Source organism: Diplotaxodon limnothrissa, linkage group LG3, assembly GCF_057381915.1.
Source record: "Diplotaxodon limnothrissa isolate DT_005_m linkage group LG3, D_limnothrissa_male_GT1.1, whole genome shotgun sequence".
In the NCBI taxonomy this organism is placed as follows: domain Eukaryota; kingdom Metazoa; phylum Chordata; class Actinopteri; order Cichliformes; family Cichlidae; genus Diplotaxodon; species Diplotaxodon limnothrissa.
Window position 1 is genome coordinate 71,470,975 of NC_140598.1, and position 18,411 is coordinate 71,489,385.

The following is an 18,411-nucleotide window of genomic DNA, read 5'->3' on the forward strand; positions in this document are numbered from 1 at the left end:
CCCCAGCCGGTCACTCAGGCCCTGGTGTGGTGTAGGTGGCATCAGCTAGCAGCACAAGACATTGGAAAACAGCCAAAAGCAGTGTCGTTAATGTGCCCTCATTAATGGGCAGCTGCTTTTGGTCTTTTAATACACCCCTTCTCTGGATCAAAAGCGGTTCAATGACATGAAAATGAAAGGCTTACAGCACCAGGTACTCCCAGGTAGTCTCCCATCCAAGTACTAACCAAGCCCAGCCCTGCTTAGCTTCCGAGATCAGACGAGGTCGGGCGTGCTCAGGGTGGTATGGCCGTAAGCTGCTGGCCCCAGCACAATGTCTCAATTTATGGATTCAAGTGATTAGGTGGCAAGTACCTGAAGTTACGAAGACAATCCTATAACCATACCTGCATGTTTGCATAATACCCTAACCCAAAGGCTCAGTTTGGCATTTATCCAACAGCACAGGCCCTGGATTGTTGAAGATGGCCTCAAGAACCAGCACAGGACCTGGTGTGTTTTACATGGCCACAGCAAGCAGCACAGGGCCTGGTATGGTGAAGATGGCCTCAGCAAGCAGCCACAGGCCCTGGTTTGGTGTAAGTGGCCTCAGCCAGCAGCCACAGGCCCTGGTGTGTTGTAAGTGGCCTCAGCCAGCAGCCACAGGCCCTGGTGTGGTCTAAGTGGCCTCAGCCAGTGCCACAGGCCCTGGTGTGTTGTAAGTGGCCTGAGCAAGAGCCACAGGCCCTGGTGTGGTGTAAGTGGCCTCAGCCAGCAGCCACAGGCCCTGGTGTGGTGTAAGTGGCCTGAGCAAGTGCCACAGGCCCTGGTGTGGTGTAAGTGACCTAAGCCAGAGCCACAGGCCCTGGTGTGGTGTAAGTGGCCTCAATAGCAAATAAGGCCCTGGTGTGGTGTAAGTGGCCTGAGCAAGAGCCACAGGGCCTGGTTTGGTGAAGATGGCCTCGGCCAGAAGCGCAGGGCCTGGTGTGATGTGAGTGGCCTGAGCAAGAGCCACAGGCCCTGGTGTGGTGTAAGTGGCCTCAGCCAGCAGCCACAGGCCCTGGTGTGGTGTAAGTCGCCTCAGCCAGAAGCCACAGGCACTGGTGTGGTGTAAGTGGCCTCAGGAACCAGCACAGGGCCTGGTGTGTTGTACATGGCCACAGCTAGCAGCAGAGGGCCAGGTTTGGTGAAGATGGCCTCGGCCAGAAGCGCAGGGCCTGGTGTGGTGTAAGTCGCCTCAGCCAGAAGCCACAGGCACTGGTGTGGTGTAAGTGGCCTCAGCCAGCAGCAAAAGGGCCCTGGTGTGGTGTAAGTCGCCTCAGCCAGCAGCCACAGGCCCTGGTGGGGTGTAGGTGGCCTCAGCCAGCAGCCACAGGCCCTGGTGTGGTGTAAGTGGCCTCAGCCAGCAGCCACAGGCCCTGGTGTGGTGTAAGTCGCCTCAGCCAGTGCCACAGGCCCTGGTGTGGTGTAAGTGGCCTGAGCAAGAGCCACAGACCCTGGTGTGGTGTAATTGGCCTCAATAGCAACTAAGGCCCTGGTGTGGTGTAAGTGGCTTCAGCCAGCAGCCACAAGCTCTGGTGTGGTGTAACTGGCCTCAGCCAGCAGCCACAGGCCCTGGTGTGGTGTAAGTGGCCTGAGCAAGAGCCACAGACCCTGGTGTGGTGTAATTGGCCTCAATAGCAACTAAGGCCCTGGTGTGGTGTAGGTGGCCTCAGCCAGCAGCCACAGGCCCTGGTGTGGTGTAAGTGGCCTCAGCCAGCAGCCACAGGCCCTGATGTGGTGTATGTGGCCCCAGCCGGTCACTCAGGCCCTGGTGTGGTGTAGGTGGCATCAGCTAGCAGCACAAGACATTGGAAAACAGCCAAAAGCAATGTCGTTAATGTGCCCTCATTAATGGGGAGCTGCTTTTGGTCTTTTAATACACCCCTTCTCTGGATCAAAAGCGGTTCAATGACATGAAAATGAAAGGCTTACAGCACCAGGTATTCCCAGGCAGTCTCCCATCCAAGTACTAACCAAGCCCAGCCCTGCTTAGCTTACTAGATCAGACGAGGTCGGGGGTGCTCAGGGTGGTATGGCCGTAAGCTGCTGGCCCCAGCACAATGTCTCAATTTATGGATTCAAGTGATTAGGTGGCAAGTACCTGAAGTTACGAAGACAATCCTATAACCATACCTGCATGTTTGCATAATACCCTAACCCAAAGGCTCAGTTTGGCATTTATCCAACAGCACAGGCCCTGGATTGTTGAAGATGGCCTCAAGAACCAGCACAGGACCTGGTGTGTTTTACATGGCCACAGCAAGCAGCACAGGGCCTGGTATGGTGAAGATGGCCTCAGCAAGCAGCCACAGGCCCTGGTTTGGTGTAAGTGGCCTCAGCCAGCAGCCACAGGCCCTGGTGTGTTGTAAGTGGCCTCAGCCAGCAGCCACAGGCCCTGGTGTGGTCTAAGTGGCCTCAGCCAGTGCCACAGGCCCTGGTGTGGTGTAAGTGGCCTGAGCAAGAGCCACAGGCCCTGGTGTGGTGTAAGTGGCCTCAGCCAGCAGCCACAGGCCCTGGTGTGGTGTAAGTGGCCTGAGCAAGTGCCACAGGCCCTGGTGTGGTGTAAGTGACCTAAGCCAGAGCCACAGGCCCTGGTGTGGTGTAAGTGGCCTCAATAGCAAATAAGGCCCTGGTGTGGTGTAAGTGGCCTGAGCAAGAGCCACAGGGCCTGGTTTGGTGAAGATGGCCTCGGCCAGAAGCGCAGGGCCTGGTGTGATGTGAGTGGCCTGAGCAAGAGCCACAGGCCCTGGTGTGGTGTAAGTGGCCTCAGCCAGCAGCCACAGGCCCTGGTGTGGTGTAAGTCGCCTCAGCCAGAAGCCACAGGCACTGGTGTGGTGTAAGTGGCCTCAGGAACCAGCACAGGGCCTGGTGTGTTGTACATGGCCTCAGCCAGCAGCCACAGGCCCTGGTGTGGTCTAAGTGGCCTCAGCCATTGCCACAGGCCCTGGTGTGGTGTAAGTGGCCTGAGCAAGAGCCACAGGCCCTGGTGTGGTGTAAGTGGCCTCAGCCAGCAGCAAAAGGGCCCTGGTGTGGTGTAAGTCGCCTCAGCCAGCAGCCACAGGCCCTGGTGGGGTGTAGGTGGCCTCAGCCAGCAGCCACAGGCCCTGGTGTGGTGTAAGTGGCCTCAGCCAGCAGCCACAGGCCCTGGTGTGGTGTAAGTCGCCTCAGCCAGTGCCACAGGCCCTGGTGTGGTGTAAGTGGCCTGAGCAAGAGCCACAGGCCCTGGTGTGGTGTAAGTGGCCTGAGCAAGAGCCACAGGCCCTGGTGTGGTGTAAGTGGCCTGAGCAAGAGCCACAGGCCCTGGTGTGGTGTAAGTGGCCTGAGCAAGAGCCACAGGCCCTGGTGTGGTGTAAGTGGTCTCAGCCAGCAGCCACAGGCCCTGGTGTGGTGTAAGTGGCCTCAGCCAGCAGCCACAGGCCCTGGTGTGGTGTAAGTGGCCTCAGCCAGCAGCCACAGGCCCTGGTGTGGTGTAAGTGGCCTCAGCCAGTGCCACAGGCCCTGGTGTGGTGTAAGTGGCCTGAGCAAGAGCCACAGACCCTGGTGTGGTGTAATTGGCCTCAATAGCAACTAATGCCCTGGTGTGGTGTAGGTGGCCTCAGCCAGCAGCCACAGGCCCTGGTGTGGTGTAAGTGGCCTCAGCCAGCAGCCACAGGCCCTGGTGTGGTGTAAGTGGCCTCAGCCAGAGCCACAGGCCCTGCTGTGGTGTAAGTGGCCCCAGCCGGTCACTCAGGCCCTTGTGTGGTGTAGGTTGCATCAGCTAGCAGCACAAGACATTGGAAAAGAGCCAAAAGCAATGTCGTTAATGTGCCCTCATTAATGGGCAGATGCTTTTGGTCTTTTAATACACCCCTTCTCTGGATCAAAAGCGGTTCAATGACATGAAAATGAAAGGCTTACAGCACCAGGTATTCCCAGGCAGTCTCCCATCCAAGTACTAACCAAGCCCAGCCCTGCTTAGCTTCCGAGATCAGACGAGGTCGGGCGTGCTCAGGGTGGTATGGCCGTAAGCTGCTGGCCCCAGCACAATGTCTCAATTTATGGATTCAAGTGATTAGGTGGCAAATACCTGAAGTTACGAAGACAATCCTATAACCATACCTGCATGTTTGCATAATACCCTAACCCAAAGGCTCAGTTTGGCATTTATCCAACAGCACAGGCCCTGGATTGTTGAAGATGGCCTCTGGAACCAGCACAGGGCCTGGTGTGTTGTACATGGCCACAGCAAGCAGCACAGGGCCTGGTTTGGTGAAGATGGCCTCGGCCAGAAGCACAGGGCCTGGCGTGATATGAGTGGCCTGAGCAAGAGCCACAGGCCCTGGTGTGGTGTAAGTGGCCTGAGCAAGAGCCACAGGCCCTGGTGTGGTGTAAGTGGCCTGAGCAAGAGCCACAGGCCCTGGTGTGGTGTAAGTGGCCTGAGCAAGAGCCACAGGCCCTGGTGTGGTGTAAGTGGTCTCAGCCAGCAGCCACAGGCCCTGGTGTGGTGTAAGTGGCCTGAGCAAGAGCCACAGGCCCTGGTTTGGTGTAAGTGGCCTCAGCCAGCAGCCACAGGCCCTGGTGTGGTCTAAGTGGCCTCAGCCAGTGCCACAGGCCCTGGTGTGGTGTAAGTGGTCTCAGCCAGCAGCCACAGGCCCTGGTGTGGTGTAAGTGGCCTGAGCAAGAGCCACAGGCCCTGGTTTGGTGTAAGTGGCCTCAGCCAGCAGCCACAGGCCCTGGTGTGTTGTAAGTGGCCTCAGCCAGCAGCCACAGGCCCTGGTGTGGTGTAAGTGGCCTGAGCAAGAGCCACAGGCCCTGGTTTGGTGTAAGTGGCCTCAGCCAGCAGCCACAGGCCCTGGTGTGTTGTAAGTGGCCTCAGCCAGCAGCCACAGGCCCTGGTGTGGTCTAAGTGGCCTCAGCCAGTGCCACAGGCCCTGGTGTGGTGTAAGTGGCCTGAGCAAGAGCCACAGGCCCTGGTGTGGTGTAAGTGGCCTGAGCAAGTGCCACAGGCCCTGGTGTGGTGTAAGTGGCCTGAGCAAGAGCCACAGGGCCTGGTTTGGTGAAGATGGCCTCGGCCAGAAGCGCAGGGCCTGGTGTGATGTGAGTGGCCTGAGCAAGAGCCACAGGCCCTGGTGTGGTGTAAGTGGCCTCAGCCAGCAGCCACAGGCCCTGGTGTGGTGTAAGTCGCCTCAGCCAGAAGCCACAGGCACTGGTGTGGTGTAAGTGGCCTCAGCCAGCAGCAAAAGGGCCCTGGTGTGGTGTAAGTCGCCTCAGCCAGCAGCCACAGGCCCTGGTGTGGTGTAGGTGGCCTCAGCCAGCAGCCACAGGCCCTGGTGTGGTGTAAGTGGCCTCAATAGCAACTAAGGCCCTGGTGTGGTGTAAGTGGCTTCAGCCAGAAGCCACAGGCCCTTGTGTGGTGTAAGTGGCCTCAGCCAGCAGCCACAGGCCCTGGTGTGGTGTAAGTGGCCTCAGCCAGTGCCACAGGCCCTGGTGTGGTGTAAGTGGCCTGAGCAAGAGCCACAGACCGTGGTGTGGTGTAATTGGCCTCAATAGCAACTAAGGCCCTGGTGTGGTGTAAGTCGCCTCAGCCAGCAGCCACAGGCCCTGGTGTGGTGTAGGTGGCCTCAGCCAGCAGCCACAGGCCCTGGTGTGGTGTAAGTGGCCTCAATAGCAACTAAGGCCCTGGTGTGGGGTAAGTGGCTTCAGCCAGCAGCCACAGGCTCTGGTGTGGTGTAACTGGCCTCAGCCAGCAGCCACAGGCCCTGGTGTGGTGTAAGTGGCCTCAGCCAGAGCCACAGGCCCTGATGTGGTGTAAGTGGCCCCAGCCGGTCACTCAGGCCCTGGTGTGGTGTAGGTGGCATCAGCTAGCAGCACAAGACATTGGAAAAGAGCCAAAAGCAGTGTCGTTAATGTGCCCTCATTAATGGGCAGCTGCTTTTGGTCTTTTAATACACCCCTTCTCTGGATCAAAAGCGGTTCAATGACATGAAAATGAAAGGCTTACAGCACCAGGTACTCCCAGGTAGTCTCCCATCCAAGTACTAACCAAGCCCAGCCCTGCTTAGCTTCCGAGATCAGACGAGGTCGGGCGTGCTCAGGGTGGTATGGCCGTAAGCTGCTGGCCCCAGCACAATGTCTCAATTTATGGATTCAAGTGATTAGGTGGCAAGTACCTGAAGTTACGAAGACAATCCTATAACCATACCTGCATGTTTGCATAATACCCTAACCCAAAGGCTCAGTTTGGCATTTATCCAACAGCACAGTCCCTGGATTGTTGAAGATGGCCTCAGGAACCAGCACAGGGCCTGGTGTGTTGTACATGGCCACAGCAAGCAGCACAGGGCCTGGTTTGGTGAAGATGGCCTCGGCCAGAAGCGCAGGGCCTGGTGTGATGTGAGTGGCCTGAGCAAGAGCCACAGGCCCTGGTGTGGTGTAAGTGGCCTCAGCCAGCAGCCACAGGCCCTGGTGTGGTGTAAGTCGCCTCAGCCAGAAGCCACAGGCACTGGTGTGGTGTAAGTGGCCTCAGCCAGCAGCAAAAGGGCCCTGGTGTGGTGTAAGTCGCCTCAGTCAGCAGCCACAGGCCCTGGTGTGGTGTAGGTGGCCTCAGCCAGCAGCCACAGGCCCTGGTGTGGTGTAAGTGGCCTCAGCCAGCAGCCACAGGCCCTGGTGTGGTGTAAGTGGCCTCAGCCAGAGCCACAGGCCCTGATGTGGTGTAAGTGGCCCCAGCCGGTCACTCAGGCCCTGGTGTGGTGTAGGTGGCATCAGCTAGCAGCACAAGACATTGGAAAAGAGCCAAAAGCAATGTCGTTAATGTGCCCTCATTAATGGGCAGCTGCTTTTGGTCTTTTAATACACCCCTTCTCTGGATCAAAAGCGGTTCAATGACATGAAAATGAAAGGCTTACAGCACCAGGTATTCCAAGGCAGTCTCCCATCCGAGTACTAACCAAGCCCAGCCCTGCTTAGCTTCCGAGATCAGACGAGGTCGGGCGTGCTCAGGGTGGTATGGCCGTAAGCTGCTGGCCCCAGCACAATGTCTCAATTTATGGATTCAAGTGATTAGGTGGCAAGTACCTGAAGTTACGAAGACAATCCTATAACCATACCTGCATGTTTGCATAATACCCTAACCCAAAGGCTTAGTTTGGCATTTATCCAACAGCACAGGCCCTGGATTGTTGAAGATGGCCTCAGGAACCAGCACAGGGCCTGGTGTGTTGTACATGGCCACAGCTAGCAGCAGAGGGCCAGGTTTGGTGAAGATGGCCTCGGCCAGAAGCGCAGGGCCTGGTGTGATGTGAGTGGCCTGAGCAAGAGCCACAGACCCTGGTGTGGTGTAATTGGCCTCAATAGCAACTAAGGCCCTGGTGTGGTGTAACTGGCCTCAGCCAGCAGCCACAGGCCCTGGTGTGGTGTAAGTGGCCTCAGCCAGAGCCACAGGCCCTGATGTGGTGTAAGTGGCCCCAGCCGGTCACTCAGGCCCTGGATTGTTGAAGATGGCCTCAGGAACCAGCACAGGCCCTGGTGTGGTGTAAGTGGCCTCAGCCAGCAGCCACAGGCCCTGGTGTGGTGTAAGTCGCCTCAGCCAGAAGCCACAGGCACTGGTGTGGTGTAAGTGGCCTCAGCCAGCAGCAAAAGGGCCCTGGTGTGGTGTAAGTCGCCTCAGTCAGCAGCCACAGGCCCTGGTGTGGTGTAGGTGGCCTCAGCCAGCAGCCACAGGCCCTGGTGTGGTGTAAGTGGCCTCAGCCAGCAGCCACAGGCCCTGGTGTGGTGTAAGTGGCCTCAGCCAGCAGCCACAGGCCCTGGTGTGGTGTAAGTGGCCTCAGCCAGTGCCACAGGCCCTGGTGTGGTGTAAGTGGCCTGAGCAAGAGCCACAGACCCTGGTGTGGTGTAATTGGCCTCAATAGCAACTAATGCCCTGGTGTGGTGTAGGTGGCCTCAGCCAGCAGCCACAGGCCCTGGTGTGGTGTAAGTGGCCTCAGCCAGCAGCCACAGGCCCTGGTGTGGTGTAAGTGGCCTCAGCCAGAGCCACAGGCCCTGATGTGGTGTAAGTGGCCCCAGCCGGTCACTCAGGCCCTTGTGTGGTGTAGGTTGCATCAGCTAGCAGCACAAGACATTGGAAAAGAGCCAAAAGCAATGTCGTTAATAAGCCCTCATTAATGGGCAGATGCTTTTGGTCTTTTAATACACCCCTTCTCTGGATCAAAAGCGGTTCAATGACATGAAAATGAAAGGCTTACAGCACCAGGTATTCCCAGGCAGTCTCCCATCCAAGTACTAACCAAGCCCAGCCCTGCTTAGCTTCCGAGATCAGACGAGGTCGGGCGTGCTCAGGGTGGTATGGCCGTAAGCTGCTGGCCCCAGCACAATGTCTCAATTTATGGATTCAAGTGATTAGGTGGCAAGTACCTGAAGTTACGAAGACAATCCTATAAACATACCTGCATGTTTGCATAATACCCTAACCCAAAGGCTCAGTTTGGCATTTATCCAACAGCACAGGCCCTGGATTGTTGAAGATGGCCTCTGGAACCAGCACAGGGCCTGGTGTGTTGTACATGGCCACAGCAAGCAGCACAGGGCCTGGTTTGGTGAAGATGGCCTCGGCCAGAAGCACAGGGCCTGGCGTGATATGAGTGGCCTGAGCAAGAGCCACAGGCCCTGGTGTGGTGTAAGTGGCCTGAGCAAGAGCCACAGGCCCTGGTGTGGTGTAAGTGGCCTGAGCAAGAGCCACAGGCCCTGGTGTGTTGTAAGTGGCCTCAGTCAGCAGCCACAGGCCCTTGTGTGGTGTAAGTGGCCTCAGCCAGCAGCCACAGGCCCTAGTGTGGTGTAGGTGGCCTCAGCCAGCAGCCACAGGCCCTGGTGTGGTGTAAGTGGCCTCAATAGCAACTAAGGCCCTGGTGTGGTGTAAGTGGCTTCAGCCAGCAGCCACAGGCCCTGGTGTGGTGTAAGTGGCCTGAGCAAGAGCCACAGACCCTGGTGTGGTGTAATTGGCCTCAATAGCAACTAAGGCCCTGGTGTGGTGTAGGTGGCCTCAGCCAGCAGCCACAGGCCCTGGTGTGGTGTAAGTGGCCTCAGCCAGCAGCCACAGGCCCTGATGTGGTGTAAGTGGCCCCAGCCGGTCACTCAGGCCCTGGTGTGGTGTAGGTGGCATCAGCTAGCAGCACAAGACATTGGAAAACAGCCAAAATGTCGTTAATGTGCCCTCATTAATGGGCAGATGCTTTTGGTCTTTTAATACACCCCTTCTCTGGATCAAAAGCGGTTCAATGACATGAAAATGAAAGGCTTACAGCACCAGGTATTCCCAGGTAGTCTCCCATCCAAGTACTAACCAAGCCCAGCCCTGCTTAGCTTCCGAGATCAGACGAGGTCAGGCGTGCTCAGGGTGGTATGGCCGTAAGCTGCTGGCCCCAGCACAATGTCTCAATTTATGGATTCAAGTGATTAGGTGGCAAGTACCTGAAGTTACGAAGACAATCCTATAACCATACCTGCATGTTTGCATAATACCCTAACCCAAAGGCTCAGTTTGGCATTTATCCAACAGCACAGGCCCTGGATTGTTGAAGATGGCCTCAAGAACCAGCACAGGACCTGGTGTGTTTTACATGGCCACAGCAAGCAGCACAGGGCCTGGTTTGGTGAAGATGGCCTCAGCAAGCAGCCACAGGCCCTGGTTTGGTGTAAGTGGCCTCAGCCAGCAGCCACAGGCCCTGGTGTGTTGTAAGTGGCCTCAGCCAGCAGCCACAGGCCCTGGTGTGGTCTAAGTGGCCTCAGCCAGTGCCACAGGCCCTGGTGTGGTGTAAGTGGCCTCAGCCAGAGCCACAGACCCTGGTGTGGTGTAATTGGCCTCAATAGCAACTAAGGCCCTGGTGTGGTGTAAGTGGCTTCAGCCAGCAGCCACAAGCTCTGGTGTGATGTAACTGGCCTCAGCCAGCAGCCACAGGCCCTGGTGTGGTGTAAGTGGCCTCAGCCAGAGCCACAGGCCCTGATGTGGTGTAAGTGGCCCCAGCCGGTCACTTAGGCCCTGGTGTGGTGTAGGTGGCATCAGCTAGCAGCACAAGACATTGGAAAAGAGCCAAAAGCAGTGTCGTTAATGTGCCCTCATTAATGGGCAGCTGCTTTTGGTCTTTTAATACACCCCTTCTCTGGATCAAAAGCGGTTCAATGACATGAAAATGAAAGACTTACAGCACCAGGTATTCCCAGGCAGTCTCCCATCCAAGTACTAACCAAGCCCAGCCCTGCTTAGCTTCCGAGATCAGACGAGGTCGGGCGTGCTCAGGGTGGTATGGCCGTAAGCTGCTGGCCCCAGCACAATGTCTCAATTTATGGATTCAAGTGATTAGGTGGCAAGTACCTGAAGTTACGAAGACAATCCTATAACCATACCTGCATGTTTGCATAATACCCTAACCCAAAGGCTCAGTTTGGCATTTATCCAACAGCACAGGCCCTGGATTGTTGAAGATGGCCTCAGGAACCAGCACAGGGCCTGGTGTGTTGTACATGGCCACAGCAAGCAGCACAGGGCCTGGTTTGGTGAAGATGGCCTCGGCCAGAAGCGCAGGGCCTGGTGTGATGTGAGTGGCCTGAGCAAGAGCCACAGGCCCTGGTGTGGTGTAAGTGGCCTCAGCCAGCAGCCACAGGCCCTGGTGTGGTGTAAGTCGCCTGAGCCAGAAGCCACAGGCACTGGTGTGGTGTAAGTGGCCTGAGCAAGAGCCACAGGCCCTGGTGTGGTGTAAGTGGCCTCAGCCAGCAGCCACAGGCCCTGGTGTGGTGTAAGTCGCCTGAGCCAGAAGCCACAGGCACTGGTGTGGTGTAAGTCGCCTGAGCCAGAAGCCACAGGCACTGGTGTGGTGTAAGTGGCCTCAGCCAGAAGCAAAAGGGCCCTGGTGTGGTGTAAGTCGCCTCAGCCAGCAGCCACAGGCCCTGGTGTGGTGTAGGTGGCCTCAGCCAGCAGCCACAGGCCCTGGTGTGGTGTAAGTGGCCTCAATAGCAACTAAGGCCCTGGTGTGGTGTAAGTGGCTTCAGCCAGCAGCCACAGGCTCTGGTGTGGTGTAGGTGGCCTCAGCCAGCAGCCACAGGCCCTGGTGTGGTGTAAGTGGCCTCAGCCAGAGCCACAGCCCTGATGTGGTGTAAGTGGCCCCAGCCGGTCACTCAGGCCCTGGTGTGGTGTAGGTGGCATCAGCTAGCAGCACAAGACATTGGAAAAGAGCCAAAAGCAGTGTCGTTAATGTGCCCTCATTAATGGGCAGTTGCTTTTGGTCTTTTAATACACCCCTTCTCTGGATCAAAAGCGGTTCAATGACATGAAAATCAAAGGCTTACAGCACCAGGTATTCCCAGGCAGTCTCCCATCCAAGTACTAACCAAGCCCAGCCCTGCTTAGCTTCCGAGATCAGACGAGGTCGGGCGTGCTCAGGGTGGTATGGCCGTAAGCTGCTGGCTCCAGCACAATGTCTCAATTTATGGATTCAAGTGATTAGGTGGCAAGTACCTGAAGTTACGAAGACAATCCTATAACCATACCTGCATGTTTGCATAATACCCTAACCCAAAGGCTCAGTTTGGCATTTATCCAACAGCACAGGCCCTGGATTGTTGAAGATGGCCTCAGGAACCAGCACAGGGCCTGGTGTGTTGTACATGGCCACAGCAAGCAGCACAAGGCCTGGTTTGGTGAAGATGGCCTCGGCCAGAAGCGCAGGGCCTGGTGTGATGTGAGTGGCCTGAGCAAGAGCCACAGGCCCTGGTGTGGTGTAAGTGGCCTTAGCAAGAGCCACAGGCCCTGGTGTGGTGTAAGTGGCCTCAGCCAGCAGCCACAGGCCCTGGTGTGGTGTAAGTGGCCTCAGCCAGTGCCACAGGCCCTGGTGTGGTGTAAGTGGCCTGAGCAAGAGCCACAGACCCTGGTGTGGTGTAAGTGGCCTAAGCCAGCAGCCACAGGCCCTGGTGTGGTGTAAGTGGCCTCAGCCAGTGCCACAGGCCCTGGTGTGGTGTAAGTGGCCTGAGCAAGAGCCACAGACCCTGGTGTGGTGTAATTGGCCTCAATAGCAACTAATGCCCTGGTGTGGTGTAGGTGGCCTCAGCCAGCAGCCACAGGCCCTGGTGTGGTGTAAGTGGCCTCAGCCAGCAGCCACAGGCCCTGGTGTGGTGTAAGTGGCCTCAGCCAGAAGCCACAGGCACTGGTGTGGTGTAAGTGGCCTCAGCCAGCAGCAAAAGGGCCCTGGTGTGGTGTAAGTCGCCTCAGCCAGCAGCCACAGGCCCTGGTGTGGTGTAGGTGGCCTCAGCCAGCAGCCACAGGCCCTGGTGTGGTGTAAGTGGCCTCAGCCAGCAGCCACAGGCCCTGGTGTGGTGTAAGTGGCCTCAGCCAGCAGCCACAGGCCCTGGTGTGGTGTAAGTGGCCTCAGCCAGTGCCACAGGCCCTGGTGTGGTGTAAGTGGCCTGAGCAAGAGCCACAGACCCTGGTGTGGTGTAATTGGCCTCAGCCAGCAGCCACAGGCCCTGGTGTGGTGTAGGTGGCCTCAGCCAGCAGCCACAGGCACTGGTGTGGTGTAAGTGGCCTCAGCCAGCAGCAAAAGGGCCCTGGTGTGGTGTAAGTCGCCTCAGCCAGCAGCCACAGGCCCTGGTGTGGTGTAGGTGGCCTCAGCCAGCAGCCACAGGCCCTGGTGTGGTGTAAGCGGCCTCAGCCAGCAGCCACAGGCCCTGGTGTGGTGTAAGTGGCCTCAGCCAGCAGCCACAGGCCCTGGTGTGGTGTAAGTGGCCTGAGCAAGAGCCACAGGCCCTGGTGTGGTGTAAGTGGCCTGAGCAAGAGCCACAGGCCCTGGTGTGGTGTAACTGGCCTCAGCCAGCAGCCACAGGCCCTGGTGTGGTGTAGGTGGCCTCAGCCAGCAGCCACAGGCCCTTGTGTGGTGTAAGTGGCCTCAGCCAGCAGCCACAGGCCCTGGTGTGGTGTAAGTGGCCTCAGCCAGTGCCACAGGCCCTGGTGTGGTGTAAGTGGCCCCAGCCGGTCACTCAGGCCCTGGTGTGGTGTAGGTGTCATCAGCTAGCAGCACAAGACATTGGAAAAGAGCCAAAAGCAATGTCGTTAATGTGCCCTCATTAATGGGGAGCTGCTTTTGGTCTTTTAATACACCCCTTCTCTGGATCAAAAGCGGTTCAATGACATGAAAATCAAAGGCTTACAGCACCAGGTATTCCCAGGCAGTCTCCCATCCAAGTACTAACCAAGCCCAGCCCTGCTTAGCTTCCGAGATCAGACGAGGTCGGGCGTGCTTAGGGTGGTATGGCCGTAACCTGCTGGCCCCAGCACAATGTCTCAATTTATGGATTCAAGTGATTAGGTGGCAAGTACCTGAAGTTACGAAGACAATCCTATAACCATACCTGCATGTTTGCATAATACCCTAACCCAAAGGCTCAGTTTGGCATTTATCCAACAGCACAGGCCCTGGATTGTTGAAGATGGCCTCAAGAACCAGCACAGGACCTGGTGTGTTTTACATGGCCACAGCAAGCAGCACAGGGCCTGGTTTGGTGAAGATGGCCTCAGCAAGCAGCCACAGGCCCTGGTTTGGTGTAAGTGGCCTCAGCCAGCAGCCACAGGCCCTGGTGTGTTGTAAGTGGCCTCAGCCAGCAGCCACAGGCCCTGGTGTGGTCTAAGTGGCCTCAGCCAGTGCCACAGGCCCTGGTGTGGTGTAAGTGGCCTGAGCAAGAGCCACATGCCCTGGTGTGGTGTAAGTGGCCTCAGCCAGCAGCCACAGGCCCTGGTGTGGTGTAAGTGGCCTGAGCAAGTGCCACAGGCCCTGGTGTGGTGTAAGTGGCCTAAGCCAGAGCCACAGGCCCTGGTGTGGGGTAAGTGGCCTCAATAGCAAATAAGGCCCTGGTGTGGTGTAAGTGGCCTGAGCAAGAGCCACAGGGCCTGGTTTGGTGAAGATGGCCTCGGCCAGAAGCGCAGGGCCTGGTGTGATGTGAGTGGCCTGAGCAAGAGCCACAGGCCCTGGTGTGGTGTAAGTGGCCTCAGCCAGCAGCCACAGGCCCTGGTGTGGTGTAAGTCGCCTGAGCCAGAAGCCACAGGCACTGGTGTGGTGTAAGTGGCCTCAGCCAGCAGCAAAAGGGCCCTGGTGTGGTGTAAGTCGCCTCAGCCAGCAGCCACAGGCCCTGGTGTGGTGTAGGTGGCCTCAGCCAGCAGCCACAGGCCCTGGTGTGGTGTAAGTGGCCTCAATAGCAACTAAGGCCCTGGTGTGGTGTAAGTGGCTTCAGCCAGCAGCCACAGACTCTGGTGTGGTGTAACTGGCCTCAGCCAGCAGCCACAGGCCCTGGTGTGGTGTAAGTGGCCTCAGCCAGAGCCACAGGCCCTGATGTGGTGTAAGTGGCCCCAGCCGGTCACTCAGGCCCTGGTGTGGTGTAGGTGGCCTCAGCCAGAGCCACAGGCCCTGGTGTGGTGTAAGTGGCCTCAATAGCAAATAAGGCCCTGGTGTGGTGTAAGTGGCCTGAGCAAGAGCCACAGGGCCTGGTTTGGTGAAGATGGCCTCGGCCAGAAGCGCAGGGCCTGGTGTGATGTGAGTGGCCTGAGCAAGAGCCACAGGCCCTGGTGTGGTGTAAGTGGCCTCAGCCAGCAGCCACAGGCCCTGGTGTGGTGTAAGTCGCCTCAGCCAGAAGCCACAGGCACTGGTGTGGTGTAAGTGGCCTCAGGAACCAGCACAGGGCCTGGTGTGTTGTACATGGCCACAGCTAGCAGCAGAGGGCCAGGTTTGGTGAAGATGGCCTCGGCCAGAAGCGCAGGGCCTGGTGTGATGTGAGTGGCCTGAGCAAGAGCCACAGACCCTGGTGTGGTGTAATTGGCCTCAATAGCAACTAAGGCCCTGGTGTGGTGTAACTGGCCTCAGCCAGCAGCCACAGGCCCTGGTGTGGTGTAAGTGGCCCCAGCCGGTCACTCAGGCCCTTGTGTGGTGTAGGTTGCATCAGCTAGCAGCACAAGACATTGGAAAAGAGCCAAAAGCAATGTCGTTAATGTGCCCTCATTAATGGGCAGATGCTTTTGGTCTTTTAATACACCCCTTCTCTGGATCAAAAGCGGTTCAATGACATGAAAATGAAAGGCTTACAGCACCAGGTATTCCCAGGTAGTCTCCCATCCAAGTACTAACCAAGCCCAGCCCTGCTTAGCTTCCGAGATCAGACGAGGTCGGGCGTGCTCAGGGTGGTATGGCCGTAAGCTGCTGGCCCCAGCACAATGTCTCAATTTATGGATTCAAGTGATTAGGTGGCAAGTACCTGAAGTTACGAAGACAATCCTATAACCATACCTGCATGTTTGCATAATACCCTAACCCAAAGGCTCAGTTTGGCATTTATCCAACAGCACAGGCCCTGGATTGTTGAAGATGGCCTCAGGAACCAGCACAGGGCCTGGTGTGTTGTACATGGCCACAGCAAGCAGCACAGGGCCTGGTTTGGTGAAGATGGCCTCGGCCAGAAGCGCAGGGCCTGGTGTGATGTGAGTGGCCTGAGCAAGAGCCACAGGCCCTGGTGTGGTGTAAGTGGCCTCAGCCAGCAGCCACAGGCCCTGGTGTGGTGTAAGTCGCCTCAGCCAGAAGCCACAGGCACTGGTGTGGTGTAAGTGGCCTCAGGAACCAGCACAGGGCCTGGTGTGTTGTACATGGCCACAGCTAGCAGCAGAGGGCCAGGTTTGGTGAAGATGGCCTCGGCCAGAAGCGCAGGGCCTGGTGTGGTGTAAGTCGCCTCAGCCAGAAGCCACAGGCACTGGTGTGGTGTAAGTGGCCTCAGCCAGCAGCAAAAGGGCCCTGGTGTGGTGTAAGTCGCCTCAGCCAGCAGCCACAGGCCCTGGTGGGGTGTAGGTGGCCTCAGCCAGCAGCCACAGGCCCTGGTGTGGTGTAAGTGGCCTCAGCCAGCAGCCACAGGCCCTGGTGTGGTGTAAGTCGCCTCAGCCAGTGCCACAGGCCCTGGTGTGGTGTAAGTGGCCTGAGCAAGAGCCACAGACCCTGGTGTGGTGTAATTGGCCTCAATAGCAACTAAGGCCCTGGTGTGGTGTAAGTGGCTTCAGCCAGCAGCCACAAGCTCTGGTGTGGTGTAACTGGCCTCAGCCAGCAGCCACAGGCCCTGGTGTGGTGTAAGTGGCCTGAGCAAGAGCCACAGACCCTGGTGTGGTGTAATTGGCCTCAATAGCAACTAAGGCCCTGGTGTGGTGTAGGTGGCCTCAGCCAGCAGCCACAGGCCCTGGTGTGGTGTAAGTGGCCTCAGCCAGCAGCCACAGGCCCTGATGTGGTGTATGTGGCCCCAGCCGGTCACTCAGGCCCTGGTGTGGTGTAAGTGGCCTCAGCCAGCAGCCACAGGCCCTGGTGTGGTGTAAGTCGCCTCAGCCAGTGCCACAGGCCCTGGTGTGGTGTAAGTGGCCTGAGCAAGAGCCACAGGCCCTGGTGTGGTGTAAGTGGCCTGAGCAAGAGCCACAGGCCCTGGTGTGGTGTAAGTGGCCTGAGCAAGAGCCACAGGCCCTGGTGTGGTGTAAGTGGCCTGAGCAAGAGCCACAGGCCCTGGTGTGGTGTAAGTGGCCTGAGCAAGTGCCACAGGCCCTGGTGTGGTGTAAGTGGCCTAAGCCAGAGCCACAGGCCCTGGTGTGGTGTAAGTGGCCTCAATAGCAAATAAGGCCCTGGTGTGGTGTAAGTGGCCTGAGCAAGAGCCACAGGGCCTGGTTTGGTGAAGATGGCCTCAGCCAGAAGCGCAGGGCCTGGTGTGATGTGAGTGGCCTGAGCAAGAGCCACAGGCCCTGGTGTGGTGTAAGTGGCCTCAGCCAGCAGCCACAGGCCCTGGTGTGGTGTAAGTCGCCTCAGCCAGAAGCCACAGGCACTGGTGTGGTGTAAGTGGCCTCAGCCAGCAGCAAAAGGGCCCTGGTGTGGTGTAAGTCGCCTCAGCCAGCAGCCACAGGCCCTGGTGTGGTGTAGGTGGCCTCAGCCAGCAGCCACAGGCCCTGGTGTGGTGTAAGTGGCCTCAATAGCAACTAAGGCCCTGGTGTGGTGTAAGTGGCTTCAGCCAGCAGCCACAGGCTCTGGTGTGGTGTAACTGGCCTCAGCCAGCAGCCACAGGCCCTGGTGTGGTCTAAGTGGCCTCAGCCAGTGCCACAGGCCCTGGTGTGGTGTAAGTGGCCTGAGCAAGAGCCACAGACCCTGGTGTGGTGTAATTGGCCTCAATAGCAACTAAGGCCCTGGTGTGGTGTAGGTGGCCTCAGCCAGCAGCCACAGGCCCTGGTGTGGTGTAAGTGGCCTCAGCCAGCAGCCACAGGCCCTGATGTGGTGTAAGTGGCCCCAGCCGGTCACTCAGGCCCTGGTGTGGTGTAGGTGGCATCAGCTAGCAGCACAAGACATTGGAAAACAGCCAAAATGTCGTTAATGTGCCCTCATTAATGGGGAGCTGCTTTTGGTCTTTTAATACACCCCTTCTCTGGATCAAAAGCGGTTCAATGACATGAAAATGAAAGGCTTACAGCACCAGGTATTCCCAGGCAGTCTCCCATCCAAGTACTAACCAAGCCCAGCCCTGCTTAGCTTCCGAGATCAGACGAGGTCGGGCGTGCTCAGGGTGGTATGGCCGTAAGCTGCTGGCCCCAGCACAATGTCTCAATTTATGGATTCAAGTGATTAGGTGGCAAGTACCTGAAGTTACGAAGACAATCCTATAACCATACCTGCATGTTTGCATAATACCCTAACCCAAAGGCTCAGTTTGGCATTTATCCAACAGCACAGGCCCTGGATTGTTGAAGATGGCCTCAAGAACCAGCACAGGACCTGGTGTGTTTTACATGGCCACAGCAAGCAGCACAGGGCCTGGTTTGGTGAAGATGGCCTCAGCAAGCAGCCACAGGCCCTGGTTTGATGTAAGTGGCCTCAGCCAGCAGCCACAGGCCCTGGTGTGGTGTAGGTGGCCTCAGCCAGCAGCCACAGGCCCTGGTGTGGTCTAAGTGGCCTCAGCCAGTGCCACAGGCCCTGGTGTGGTGTAAGTGGCCTGAGCAAGAGCCACAGGCCCTGGTGTGGTGTAGGTGGCCTCAGCCAGCAGCCACAGGCCCTGGTGTGGTGTAAGTGGCCTCAATAGCAACTAAGGCCCTGGTGTGGTGTAAGTGGCTTCAGCCAGCAGCCACAGGCTCTGGTGTGGTGTAACTGGCCTCAGCCAGCAGCCACAGGCCCTGGTGTGGTGTAAGTGGCCTCAGCCAGAGCCACAGGCCCTGATGTGGTGTAAGTGGCCCCAGCCGGTCACTCAGGCCCTGGTGTGGTGTAGGTGGCATCAGCTAGCAGCACAAGACATTGGAAAAGAGCCAAAAGCAGTGTTGTTAATGTGCCCTCATTAATGGGCAGATGCTTTTGGTCTTTTAATACACCCCTTCTCTGGATCAAA

The 18,411-nt window shown here is 57.6% G+C and overlaps 1 protein-coding gene, 9 non-coding genes and 3 pseudogenes across 12 annotated transcripts in view; all 13 read right to left on the bottom strand.

Annotated features, from left to right (window-relative positions):
- The window catches only part of LOC146637699 (BPTF-associated chromatin complex component 1-like), a 495,253-nt gene that overhangs the window by 470,995 nt on the left and 5,847 nt on the right, over positions 1–18,411 (bottom strand). The window lies entirely within an intron of this gene.
- LOC146637959 (5S ribosomal RNA) lies at positions 179–297 on the bottom strand. The gene has a single exon (XR_014905508.1). It is a non-coding gene; the product is annotated as a 5S ribosomal RNA (ribosomal RNA).
- LOC146637960 (5S ribosomal RNA) lies at positions 1,947–2,065 on the bottom strand (annotated as a pseudogene).
- Positions 3,912–4,030, bottom strand: LOC146637961 (5S ribosomal RNA). Its single transcript, XR_014905498.1, has one exon. It is a non-coding gene; the product is annotated as a 5S ribosomal RNA (ribosomal RNA).
- Positions 5,995–6,113, bottom strand: LOC146637962 (5S ribosomal RNA). The gene has a single exon (XR_014905509.1). It is a non-coding gene; the product is annotated as a 5S ribosomal RNA (ribosomal RNA).
- LOC146637963 (5S ribosomal RNA) lies at positions 6,899–7,017 on the bottom strand (annotated as a pseudogene).
- On the bottom strand, positions 8,234–8,352 carry LOC146637964 (5S ribosomal RNA). The gene has a single exon (XR_014905499.1). It is a non-coding gene; the product is annotated as a 5S ribosomal RNA (ribosomal RNA).
- Positions 9,287–9,405, bottom strand: LOC146637965 (5S ribosomal RNA). The gene has a single exon (XR_014905585.1). It is a non-coding gene; the product is annotated as a 5S ribosomal RNA (ribosomal RNA).
- On the bottom strand, positions 10,188–10,306 carry LOC146637966 (5S ribosomal RNA). Its single transcript, XR_014905560.1, has one exon. It is a non-coding gene; the product is annotated as a 5S ribosomal RNA (ribosomal RNA).
- LOC146637967 (5S ribosomal RNA) lies at positions 11,328–11,446 on the bottom strand. The gene has a single exon (XR_014905500.1). It is a non-coding gene; the product is annotated as a 5S ribosomal RNA (ribosomal RNA).
- On the bottom strand, positions 13,182–13,300 carry LOC146637968 (5S ribosomal RNA; annotated as a pseudogene).
- On the bottom strand, positions 15,104–15,222 carry LOC146637969 (5S ribosomal RNA). Its single transcript, XR_014905645.1, has one exon. It is a non-coding gene; the product is annotated as a 5S ribosomal RNA (ribosomal RNA).
- Positions 17,497–17,615, bottom strand: LOC146637970 (5S ribosomal RNA). Its single transcript, XR_014905501.1, has one exon. It is a non-coding gene; the product is annotated as a 5S ribosomal RNA (ribosomal RNA).